Raw genomic sequence first — 12,413 nt, 5'->3', positions numbered from 1 at the left:
TACATACAAACTCAACTTAAGAACAAACCTACAGAACCGATCTTGTGTATAACCCGGGGACTGCCTGTAATGAAACAATATTTAAATGTTCCCAATTTCCAAACTCTAAAAATCTAAAAATCTCTATAAGAAGTGTTTAGAAAATTCTAGAACACGTGGAATCGGCACAGAAGCCGCATCATCTATGCAAATAATAACCAACAATTGATCGACTTACATTAAGAGATAAAATCAACCGCTAGGAGGGGGATTCATGCAAACCCCCCCAAAAAACAGAGAATTATCAAAAGTACAACAAAAATGACAACATCATAAAGTTACGCTATGGAGATAAAAAGTAGCAACTAAAAGCAGATAAGAAAACGGAATACAATAAAATCTAATAAATTAAAACAGGCAATAACCTTGATTGAGCCATAAAAACAGATAATAACAGGACAGGGAGAGAGAAAGGTAAAACAATAATAATAATAATTTAAAAAAAAAATCGAAAAATTACTTAAAGGGAAAAATAAAGATGAAATCGCCACAACCCAAACTGCAGCAGAGAAGGAAGAAAATCAACAAGTGCAAGGAAATATAAAATCTGGACGCTTGCCTCAAGGATTATGTAAGAGAGGAAGGAACCACCAGATCCACAGGAGGATTATGTTAGTGGATGCAAGAAAAGACCAACTTAAATAAAGCAAACATGGGCCGGCACATAGTGATAGAGGACGGGGAGAGGGAGGGGATATGTAAAATACATACAAATGGGATAGATAGATAGGAGATAGATAGATAGATAGATAGATAGATAGATATGAGATAGATAGGAGATAGATAGATAGATAGATAGATAGGAGATAGATAGATAGATAGATAGGAGATAGATAGGAGATAGATAGATAGATAGGAGATAGATAGATAGATAGATAGATAGATAGATAGATAGGAGATAGATAGATATGAGATAGATAGATAGATAGATAGATAGATAGATAGATATGAGATAGATAGACAGATAGGAGATAGATAGATAGATAGATAGATAAATAGATATTAGATGATAGATATGAGATAGATAGATATGAGATAGATAGATAGATAGATAGATATGAGATAGATAGAAAGATAGATAGATAGATAGATAGATAGATAGATAGATAGATATGAGATAGATAGATAGATAGATAGATAGATAGATAGATAGATAGATAGGAGATAGATAGGAGATAGGAGATATATAGATAGATAGATAGGAGATAGATATGAGATAGATAGATATGAGATAGATAGATAGGAGATAGATAGATAGATATGAGATAGATATGAGATAGATAGATAGATAGGAGATAGATATGAGATAGATAGATAGATAGATAGGAGATAGATAGATAGATAGATAGGAGATAGATAGATAGATAGATAGATATGAGATAGATAGGAGATAGATAGATAGATAGATAGATAGATAGATAGATAGATATGAGATAGATAGATAGATAGATAGATAGATAGATAGATAGATAGAAGATAGATAGATATGAGATAGATAGATAGACAGATAGGAGATAGATAGATAGATAGATAAATAGATATTAGATGATAGATATGAGATAGATAGATATGAGATAGATAGATAGATAGATAGATATGAGATAGATAGAAAGATAGATAGATAGATAGATAGATAAGAGATAGATATGAGATAGATAGATAGATAGATAGGAGATAGATAGATATATAGATATGAGATAGATATGAGATAGATAGATAGATAGGAGATAGATAGGAGATAGATAGATAGATAGGAGATAGATAGAAAGATAGATAGATAGATAGATAGATAGGAGATAGATAGATAGGAGATAGATAGATAGGAGATAGATAGATAGGAGATAGATAGATAGATATGAGATAGATAGGAGATAGATAGATAGATAGATAGATAGATAGATAGATAGATAGATATGAGATAGATAGATAGATAGATATGAGATAGATATGAGATAGATAGATAGATAGATAGATAGATAGATAGATAGATAGGAGATAGATAGATAGATAGATAGATAGATAGATAGATAGATATGAGATAGATAGGAGATAGATAGATAGATAGATAGATAGATAGATAGGAGATAGATATGAGATAGATAGATAGATAAATAGATAGATAGATAGGAGATAGATATGAGATAGATAGATAGATAGATAGATAGATATGAGATAGATAGATAGATAGATAGGAGATAGATATGAGATAGATAGATAGATAGGAGATAGATAGATAGATAGATAGATAGATATGAGATAGATATGAGATAGATAGATAGATAGATAGATAGGAGATAGATAGATAGATAGATAGATAGATAGATAGATAGATAGATAGGAGATAGATAGATAGATAGATAGATATGAGATAGATAGGAGATAGATAGATAGATAGATAGATAGATAGATAGGAGATAGATATGAGATAGATAGATAGATAGATAGATAGGAGATAGATAGATAGATAGATAGATAGATAGATAGGAGATAGATAGATAGATAGATAGATAGATAGATAGGAGATAGATAGATAGATAGATAGATAGATAGATAGATAGATAGATAGGAGATAGATAGATAGATAGATATGAGATAGATAGATAGATAGATAGATAGGAGATAGATATGAGATAGATAGATAGATAGATAGATAGGAGATAGATATGAGATAGATAGATAGATAGGAGATAGATATGAGATAGATAGATAATAGATAGATAGATAGATAGGAGATAGATAGATAAGTAATGATATGGGATATATACATAACATATGAAGGAAAAATGATGGGTAGACACTGTAGATAAGTGATGATAGAAATGAAATAGAAACAAATAGATATGAGATACATAGATAGATAAATAGCTACATGAACAGTTGATATATGGATACTTGATAAATATGAGAGATAGAAAAATGTCAAATTAGAAGTTAATTATCACATTTTTGTCTTTCCTTTTCTAAAATTTTTACAGCTTTTTTGGTGCAGTGGCAAATTTGTGTTTTTTTGGGGCCTAAATCTCATTCCTTGCAAGGCTCCGCACCCCTGAGTTATCCCTTGCTGCTTTATTGAACTGTAAAATCCAGATGTTAAAATCCTTAAATTGTCGCACTGCTTTAATAAAGGCACAATCTTTTTCAAAAAACAATTCACACCATTTCTGCTGTAGGGTGGATGGAAAAGTCCAACAAATTTTACCAACTAAAGAGCAAGATTTAACAGATGTTATGATACAAACCTAAAGATAAACCCTCCTACAGACTGCAGGACTCGCACATGTAACAAGTGGACGGGTACGAGGCTGGAGCCGCACATGTAACAAGTGGAAGGGTACGAGGCTGGAGCCGCACATGTAACAAGTGGAAGGGTACGAGGCTGGAGCCGCACATGTAACAAGTGGAAGGGTACGAGGCTGGAGCCGCACATGTAACAAGTGGAAGGGTACGAGGCTGGAGTCGCACATGTAACAAGTGGCCGGGTACGAGGCCGGAGCCGCACATGTAACAAGTGGAAGGGTACGAGGCTGGAGCCGCACATGTAACAAGTGGAAGGGTACGAGGCTGGAGCCGCACATGTAACAAGTGGAAGGGTACGAGGCTGGAGTCGCACATGTAACAAGTGGCCGGGTACGAGGCCGGAGCCGCACATGTAACAAGTGGAAGGGTACGAGGCTGGAGCCGCACATGTAACAAGTGGACGGGTACGAGGCTGGAGTCGCACATGTAACAAGTGGCCGGGTACGAGGCCGGAGCCGCACATGTAACAAGTGGACGGGTACGAGGCTGGAGCCGCACATGTAACAAGTGGACGGGTACGAGGCTGGAGCCGCACATGTAACAAGTGGAAGGGTACGAGGCTGGAGCCGCACATGTAACAAGTGGAAGGGTACGAGGCTGGAGATGCACATGTAACAAGTGGACGGGTACGAGGCTGGAGCCGCACATGTAACAAGTGGAAGGGTACGAGGCTGGAGCCGCACATGTAACAAGTGGACGGGTACGAGGCTGGAGCCGCACATGTAACAAGTGGAAGGGTACGAGGCTGCAGCCGCACATGTAACAAGTGGACGGGTACGAGGCTGGAGCCGCACATGTAACAAGTGGAAGGGTACGAGGCTGCAGCCGCACATGTAACAAGTGGAAGGGCACGAGGCTGGAGCCGTACATGTAACAAGTGGAAGGGTACGAGGCTGGAGCCGCACATGTAACAAGTGGAAGGGTACGAGGCTGGAGCCGCACATGTAACAAGTGGACGGGTACGAGGCTGGAGCCGCACATGTAACAAGTGGAAGGGTACGAGGCTGCAGCCGCACATGTAACAAGTGGAAGGGCACGAGGCTGGAGCCGCACATGTAACAAGTGGAAGGGTATGAGGCCGGAGCCGCACATGTAACAAGTGGAAGGGTACGAGGCTGGAGCCGCACATGTAACAAGTGGCCGGGTACGAGGCTGGAGCCGCACATGTAACAAGTGGAAGGGTACGAGGCTGGAGTCGCACATGTAACAAGTGGAAGGGTACGAGGCTGGAGCCGCACATGTAACAAGTGGCCGGGTACGAGGCTGGAGCCGCACATGTAACAAGTGGAAGGGTACGAGGCTGGAGTCGCACATGTAACAAGTGGAAGGGTACGAGGCTGGAGCCGCACATGTAACAAGTGGAAGGGCACGAGGCTGGAGCCGCACATGTAACAAGTGGAAGGGTACGAGGCTGGAGCCGCACATGTAACAAGTGGACGGGTACGAGGCTGGAGCCGCACATGTAACAAGTGGAAGGGTACGAGGCTGGAGCCGCACATGTAACAAGTGGAAGGGTACGAGGCTGGAGCCGCACATGTAACAGGTGGACGGGTACGAGGCTGCAGCCGCACATGTAACAAGTGGAAGGGTACGAGGCTGGAGCCGCACATGTAACAAGTGGCCGGGTACGAGGCTGGAGCCGCACATGTAACAAGTGGAAGGGTACGAGGCTGCAGCCGCACATGTAACAAGTGGACGGGTACGAGGCTGGAGTCGCACATGTAACTAGTGGAAGGGTACGAGGCTGCAGCCGCACATGTAACAAGTGGAAGGGTACGAGGCTGGAGCCGCACATGTAACAAGTGGAAGGGTACGAGGCTGGAGCCGCACATGTAACAAGTGGCCGGGTACGAGGCTGGAGCCGCACATGTAACAAGTGGAAGTTACGAGGCTGGAGCCGCACATGTAACAAGTGGAAGGGTACGAGGCTGGAGCCGCACATGTAACAAGTGGAAGGGTACGAGGCTGGAGCCGCACATGTAACAAGTGGAAGGGTACGAGGCTGGAGCCGCACATGTAACAAGTGGAAGGGTACGAGGCTGGAGCCGCACATGTAACAAGTGGACGGGTACGAGGCTGGAGCCGCACATGTAACAGGTGGACGGGTACGAGGCTGGAGCCGCACATGTAACAAGTGGACGGGTACGAGGCTGGAGATGCACATGTAACAAGTGGAAGGGTACGAGGCCGGAGCCGCACATGTAACAAGTGGAAGGGTACGAGGCTGGAGCCGCACATGTAACAAGTGGCCGGGTACGAGGCTGGAGCCGCACATGTAACAAGTGGAAGGGTACGAGGCTGGAGCCGCACATGTAACAAGTGGAAGGGTACGAGGCTGCAGCCGCACATGTAACAAGTGGAAGGGTACGAGGCTGGAGCCGCACATGTAACAAGTGGAAGGGTACGAGGCTGGAGCCGCACATGTAACAAGTGGATGGTACGAGGCTGGAGCCGCACATGTAACAAGTGGAAGGGTACGAAGCTGGAGCCGCACATGTAACAAGTGGAAGGGTACGAGGCTGGAGCCGCACATGTAACAAGTGGCCGGGTACGAGGCTGGAGCCGCACATGTAACAAGTGGAAGGGTACGAGGCTGGAGCCGCACATGTAACAAGAGGAAGGGTACGAGGCTGGAGCCGCACATGTAACAAGTGGACGGGTACGAGGCTGGAGCTGCACATGTAACAAGTGGAAGGGTACGAGGCTGGAGCCGCACATGTAACAAGTGGAAGGGTATGAGGCTGGAGCCACACATGTAACAAATGGAAGGGTACGAGGCTGGAGCCACACATGTAACAAGTGGAAGGGTACGAGCCTGGAGCCGCACATGTAACTAGTGGAAGGGTATGAGGCTGGAGCCACACATGTAACAAGTGGAAGGGTACGAGGCTGGAGCCACACATGTAACAAGTGGAAGGGTACGAGGCTGCAGCCGCACATGTAACAAGTGGAAGGGTACGAGGCTGGAGCCGCACATGTAACTAGTGGACAGGTATGAGGCTGGAGCCGCACATGTAACAAGTGGACGGTACGAGGCTGGAGCCGCACATGTAACAAGTGGAAGGGTACGAGGCTGGAGCCGCACATGTAACTAGTGGAAGGGTACGAGGCTGGAGCCGCACATGTAACAAGTGGAAGGGTACGAGGCTGGAGCCACACATGTAACAAGTGGGAGGGTACGAGGCTGGAGCCGCACATGTAACTAGTGGAAGGGTACGAGGCTGGAGCCGCACATGTAACTAGTGGAAGGGTACGAGGCTGGAGCCGCACATGTAACTAGTGGATGGGGACGAAGCTGGAGCCGCACATGTAACAAGTGGAAGGGTACGAGGCTGGAGCCGCACATGTAACAAGTGGAAGGGTACGAGGCTGGAGCCGCACATGTAACAAGTGGCCGGGTACGAGGCTGGAGCCGCACATGTAACAAGTGGAAGGGTACGAGGCTGGAGCCGCACATGTAACAAGTGGACGGGTACGAGGCTGGAGCCGCACATGTAACAAGTGGAAGGGTACGAGGCTGGAGCCGCACATGTAACAAGTGGAAGGGTATGAGGCTGGAGCCACACATGTAACAAATGGAAGGGTACGAGGCTGGAGCCACACATGTAACAAGTGGAAGGGTACGAGCCTGGAGCCGCACATGTAACTAGTGGAAGGGTATGAGGCTGGAGCCACACATGTAACAAGTGGAAGGGTACGAGGCTGGAGCCACACATGTAACAAGTGGAAGGGTACGAGGCTGCAGCCGCACATGTAACAAGTGGAAGGGTACGAGGCTGGAGCCGCACATGTAACTAGTGGACAGGTATGAGGCTGGAGCCGCACATGTAACAAGTGGACGGTACGAGGCTGGAGCCGCACATGTAACAAGTGGAAGGGTACGAGGCTGGAGCCGCACATGTAACTAGTGGAAGGGTACGAGGCTGGAGCCGCACATGTAACAAGTGGAAGGGTACGAGGCTGGAGCCACACATGTAACAAGTGGGAGGGTACGAGGCTGGAGCCGCACATGTAACTAGTGGAAGGGTACGAGGCTGGAGCCGCACATGTAACTAGTGGAAGGGTACGAGGCTGGAGCCGCACATGTAACTAGTGGATGGGGACGAAGCTGGAGCCGCACATGTAACAAGTGGAAGGGTACGAGGCTGGAGCCGCACATGTAACAAGTGGAAGGGTACGAGGCTGGAGCCGCACATGTAACAAGTGGCCGGGTACGAGGCTGGAGCCGCACATGTAACAAGTGGAAGGGTACGAGGCTGGAGCCGCACATGTAACAAGTGGACGGGTACGAGGCTGGAGCCGCACATGTAACAAGTGGAAGGGTACGAGGCTGGAGCCGCACATGTAACTAGTGGAAGGGTATGAGGCTGGAGCCACACATGTAACAAGTGGAAGGGTACGAGGCTGGAGCCGCACATGTAACAAGTGGAAGGGTACGAGGCTGGAGCCGCACATGTAACAAGTGGAAGGGTACGAGGCTGGAGCCGCACATGTAACTAGTGGACAGGTATGAGGCTGGAGCCACACATGTAACAAGTGGAAGGGTACGAGGCTGGAGCCGCACATGTAACAAGTGCAAGGGTACGAGGCTGCAGCCGCACATGTAACAAGTGGAAGGGTACGAGGCTGGAGCCGCACATGTAACTAGTGGACAGGTATGAGGCTGGAGCCACACATGTAACAAGTGCAATGGTACGAGGCTGGAGCCGCACATGTAACTAGTGGCCGGGTACGAGGCTGGAGCCACACATGTAACAAGTGGAAGGGTACGAGGCTGGAGCCGCACATGTAACAAGTGGAAGGGTACGAGGCTGGAGCCGCACATGTAACAAGTGGAAGGGTACGAGGCTGGAGCCGCACATGTAACAAGTGGAAAGGTACGAGGCTGGAGCCACACATGTAACAAGTGCAAGGGTACGAGGCTGGAGCCGCACATGTAACTAGTGGCCGGGTACGAGGCTGGAGCCACACATGTAACAAGTGGAAGGGTACGAGGCTGGAGCCGCACATGTAACAAGTGGAAGGGTACGAGGCTGGAGCCGCACATGTAACAAGTGAAAGGGTACGAGGCTGGAGCCGCACATGTAACAAGTGGAAGGGTACGAGGCTGGAGCCGCACATGTAACAAGTGGAAGGGTACGAGGCTGGAGCCGCACATGTAACAAGTGGACGGGTACGAGGCTGGAGCCGCACATGTAACAAGTGGCCGGGTACGAGGCTGGAGCCGCACATGTAACAAGTGGCCGGGTACGAGGCTGGAGCCGCACATGTAACAAGTGGAAGGGTACGAGGCTGGAGCCGCACATGTAACAAGTGGAAGGGTACGAGGCTGGAGCCACACATGTAACAAGTGGAAGGGTACGAGCCTGGAGCCGCACATGTAACTAGTGGAAGGGTATGAGGCTGGAGCCACACATGTAACAAGTGGAAGGGTACGAGCCTGGAGCCGCACATGTAACTAGTGGAAGGGTATGAGGCTGGAGCCACACATGTAACAAGTGGAAGGGTACGAGGCTGGAGCCACACATGTAACAAGTGGAAGGGTACGAGGCTGCAGCCGCACATGTAACAAGTGGAAGGGTACGAGGCTGGAGCCGCACATGTAACTAGTGGACAGGTATGAGGCTGGAGCCGCACATGTAACAAGTGGACGGTACGAGGCTGGAGCCGCACATGTAACAAGTGGAAGGGTACGAGGCTGGAGCCGCACATGTAACAAGTGGAAGGGCACGAGGCTGGAGCCGCACATGTAACAAGTGGAAGGGTACGAGGCTGGAGCCGCACATGTAACAAGTGGACGGGTACGAGGCTGGAGACGCACATGTAACTAGTGGACGGGTACGAGGCTGGAGCCGCACATGTAACAAGTGGAAGGGTACGAGGCTGGAGCCGCACGTGTAACTAGTGAACGGGTACAAGGCTGGAGACGCACGTGTAACTAGTGGACGGGTACGAGGCTGTAGACGCACGTGTAACTAGTGGACGGGTACAAGGCTGGAGACGCACGTGTAACAAATGGACGGGTACGAGGCTGGAGCCAAACACGTGGACCGAGTCTCTCCTCATGGTGTGTGCTGTGCTCGGGGTCCGTCCTCTTGGTGTTTGCTGAGCTGGGAGTCCCTCTTCTTGGTATGGGCAGTGCTCGTAGTCCCTCCTTATGGTGTGTGCTGTGCTCGTAGTCCCTCCTTATGGTGTGGGACGCTCATCTTGGTGTGTGCTGAGCTTGGAGTCCCTACTCATGGTGTGCGCTGTACTCAGGGTCCCTCCTCTTGGTGTTCTCTGTGCTCGGGGTCCCTTTTCATAGTGTGTACTATGCTCGGGGTCTCTCCTCGTGGTGTGCGCTGTGCTCGGGGTCTCTCCTTGTGGTGGTTGCTGTGCCCAGGGTATCACTTTATGGTGTGTGCTGTGCTCGGGGTCTCTCCTCGTGGTGTTTGCTGTGCCCGGGGTTACACTTTATGGCATGTGCTGTATGCTGTGTGTCTGCTCGGGGGCTGCGTGCCACTTGCTGATATGTTGACATATTGCGTCCTGTCCCTGTGTGTACATTCCCCGGCTTCTGTGTACAGTAGTGAGGAGCGCACCTCCACTGTTTGGACAAGCTCTCGCCTGTGAATCTGCCTGTAAACATTCCCCTGACTGATCACAAACTGGAACCAAAGGCTTCAGGCCCGAAACAAGGCCCAAAATATCACGACACATTCCAATCACTGTGATAACACTGCGCCACAGCAGTAAAGTGTGTCACAGGAAGTGCTGCAAAATGCTGTCAATATTGCTTGAAAATAAATGTGCCTATTTGTTTTAAAAAATTTTAAAAATAATTGTGTGCAGTATTATTTTTTCCAGTCGGAAGTCAAGAAAAATTATATAAGAATTTAATAAATCTATATTATTTTTTCCATTAAAACATTTTTAGGTAATGTTTTGGAGGCAAAATTTACAATTTTCGTCTGGTTGAACACAGTAAAACTGTCCCCTTTAATCTCAGGTCAGTGCCAGTTTCAGATGTCTAACCCCCCTCCCCTCCACATCATAAAGGGAAGACATATCCTAGCAACATGTGACATCACCAATTTAAATAGGGATTTTTAAAATCTATTTTTATTTAATATTTATTTTGTTTTGAATTTTTTAAATATTTAATTTTGTAATTTTTTTGCAATTTATTTACCAATTTACATTTCTTTTTCATGTGAGTGGAAATTGACATTAATTTTTATTTTGAGTGGATTTTTTCTCTAATTTTTGACCTACCACCAAAATCCATCATGATATACCAGGAGCACTGTGACTTTTAGATCCAGCACTTCTCATACTTGTTATCCATTGTCTTCCTTCTAAAATCAATTTTTAAAATTAGGCTGATGAGCTTTAAAGGGAACCTGTCACCAGGGACCCCATTTTTACTAAAGACAGATTGTAAAAGCCCATGACACCTGCAGTGCACATCTGCCTCTCTGCATTTTATAAGCATTTGCATTACAATATAATTTTGTGTTATAACTTACACAGAATCCTCTGTGTAGTCCCAGGGGTTGGGCTTTGGTTTGGATGCATTTAAAAAAATCTTGTGACTTGTCTGAGCTGCAGCTTGCCTCCATCTTTATACTCCTGTATAGCTCCTCCCTCTCCCACTGATGTCAGCTCACCAGGCTGTGAACTCTGAGAAGGAGCAGGAGGAGGAGCTGTACAGGAGCACAAAGGTGGGGCTAAGATCTGAGGAGTGAGTAACACAGACACGCCACGTGTTGTTTTTTGAAATGCATCCAAACCAAAGCCCAACCCCTGTGACTACCCCAGGATTTTGTCAGGGTGCAAGGTAAGTTATAACACACAATTATATTGTAATGCAAATGCTTAGAGAAGGCAGTAAGACTTTTTTGCACTGCAGGTGTGAAGGGCTTCTGCAACCTGTCTTTAGTGAAAATGAGGTCTCCGGTGACAGGTCCCCTTTAAGGTTCCTGGTGGTGTTACCAGAGCCCCTCTGTGCTGTAGCTTCACAGGCTATTACAATGTTCAGGAGCACTTCTCCCTTGCCACTATGTGAAATTACTGTCAACGAAGGTGCACACAGAGGTAGGGGTATACAGTGTATTGTGGAGGGGCTCTGTTAACGCCCCCAGAGCCCTTCTGGATCATTAGCTTAATTTTAAAAAAGTTGATTTTAGAAGGAAGGAGGCCATGGATAACAAATATAACAAATAAAATTACCAGTCGTGGGGCCTGGATCTAGGAGGAAGTATCCCTGGTGTATCATGTTAGATATCCATGGTAGATTTCCTTTAAATAGGAGCTGGTAAATAGATTTGGGATCCCTATCCAACTAAATGTCTGCATAGACCTTTGGTTTAGGGTCCCAAATCGACCTGTATGAAGGTTGTGCAAAAAATTTAAAAAATAAACTTTGACTCGATTTGAGCCACCTGTGGGTGGTTTAGTGTCCCAAAAAGGCATGAAAGGTTCCCTTTAAAGAGAGATGGGGGGTGAACATTTTTCTAATATACCTCTAATTCTCCTTGGTATGTAATGAAACAGATTGCTAAGTGCTCTCTAGTTACAATGTTACTTCTATGTTTGCTATGGCGAATCTGTCTACAGGATTGAAAACGGGTCTCTCTCTCCTGTAAGTGTAATCCTCCCTTCTCAGAGCTGTTTAACCAAACACAGGAAGATTAGCTTGATTTTTTTTTTTTTTTTACAAAATAAGCAGAATTTGTTAAAGGAAATCTACCATTTGGTTTTATACATTATGAAGCAAACATAAATTGCAAATGCTGTAGCTACACTGATTCAGAAACATATCTTGTTTAATCCCTGAATTGAGTGCTTTTGCTGAAAAAAACAATTATAAAATTATGATAATGAGGCTCTGTCCCTCTTGTGGCTGCTCCGCCACTTCTCCTCTTAATGATGCAATATCTTTGTTGCCCTTGACAGACAGAATAATCAATCGCTGCACCATCCCCCAGCTGCTGTGTAAGAGTGATCCAGCTCAGGTTGATTAGTCCTGTCTGGACATTTCAGGCAGCTCTGTGTAATGTTTTTATAAACGGCAGCACCCAGCTTTCCCTAGGTCC

The 12,413-nt window shown here is 46.3% G+C and overlaps 1 protein-coding gene across 4 annotated transcripts in view; it reads right to left on the bottom strand.

Annotated features, from left to right (window-relative positions):
• GJA5 (gap junction protein alpha 5) overlaps positions 1 to 12,413 on the bottom strand; it is a 99,222-nt gene that overhangs the window by 52,581 nt on the left and 34,228 nt on the right. The window contains exon 1 of one of the 4 annotated variants that reach the window (XM_072138837.1): positions 599 to 655. The exons of the other annotated variants lie outside the window; for them this stretch is intronic. The gene's annotated coding sequence lies outside the window, so the exon portion shown is untranslated. Of the gene's footprint in view, positions 1 to 598; positions 656 to 12,413 lie in introns of those variants that run through there. 4 annotated transcript variants of the gene reach the window in all.

Source organism: Engystomops pustulosus, chromosome 2 (assembly GCF_040894005.1).
Source record: "Engystomops pustulosus chromosome 2, aEngPut4.maternal, whole genome shotgun sequence".
Lineage (NCBI taxonomy): Eukaryota > Metazoa > Chordata > Amphibia > Anura > Leptodactylidae > Engystomops > Engystomops pustulosus.
This window is presented reverse-complemented; position numbering and strand designations above follow the sequence as displayed.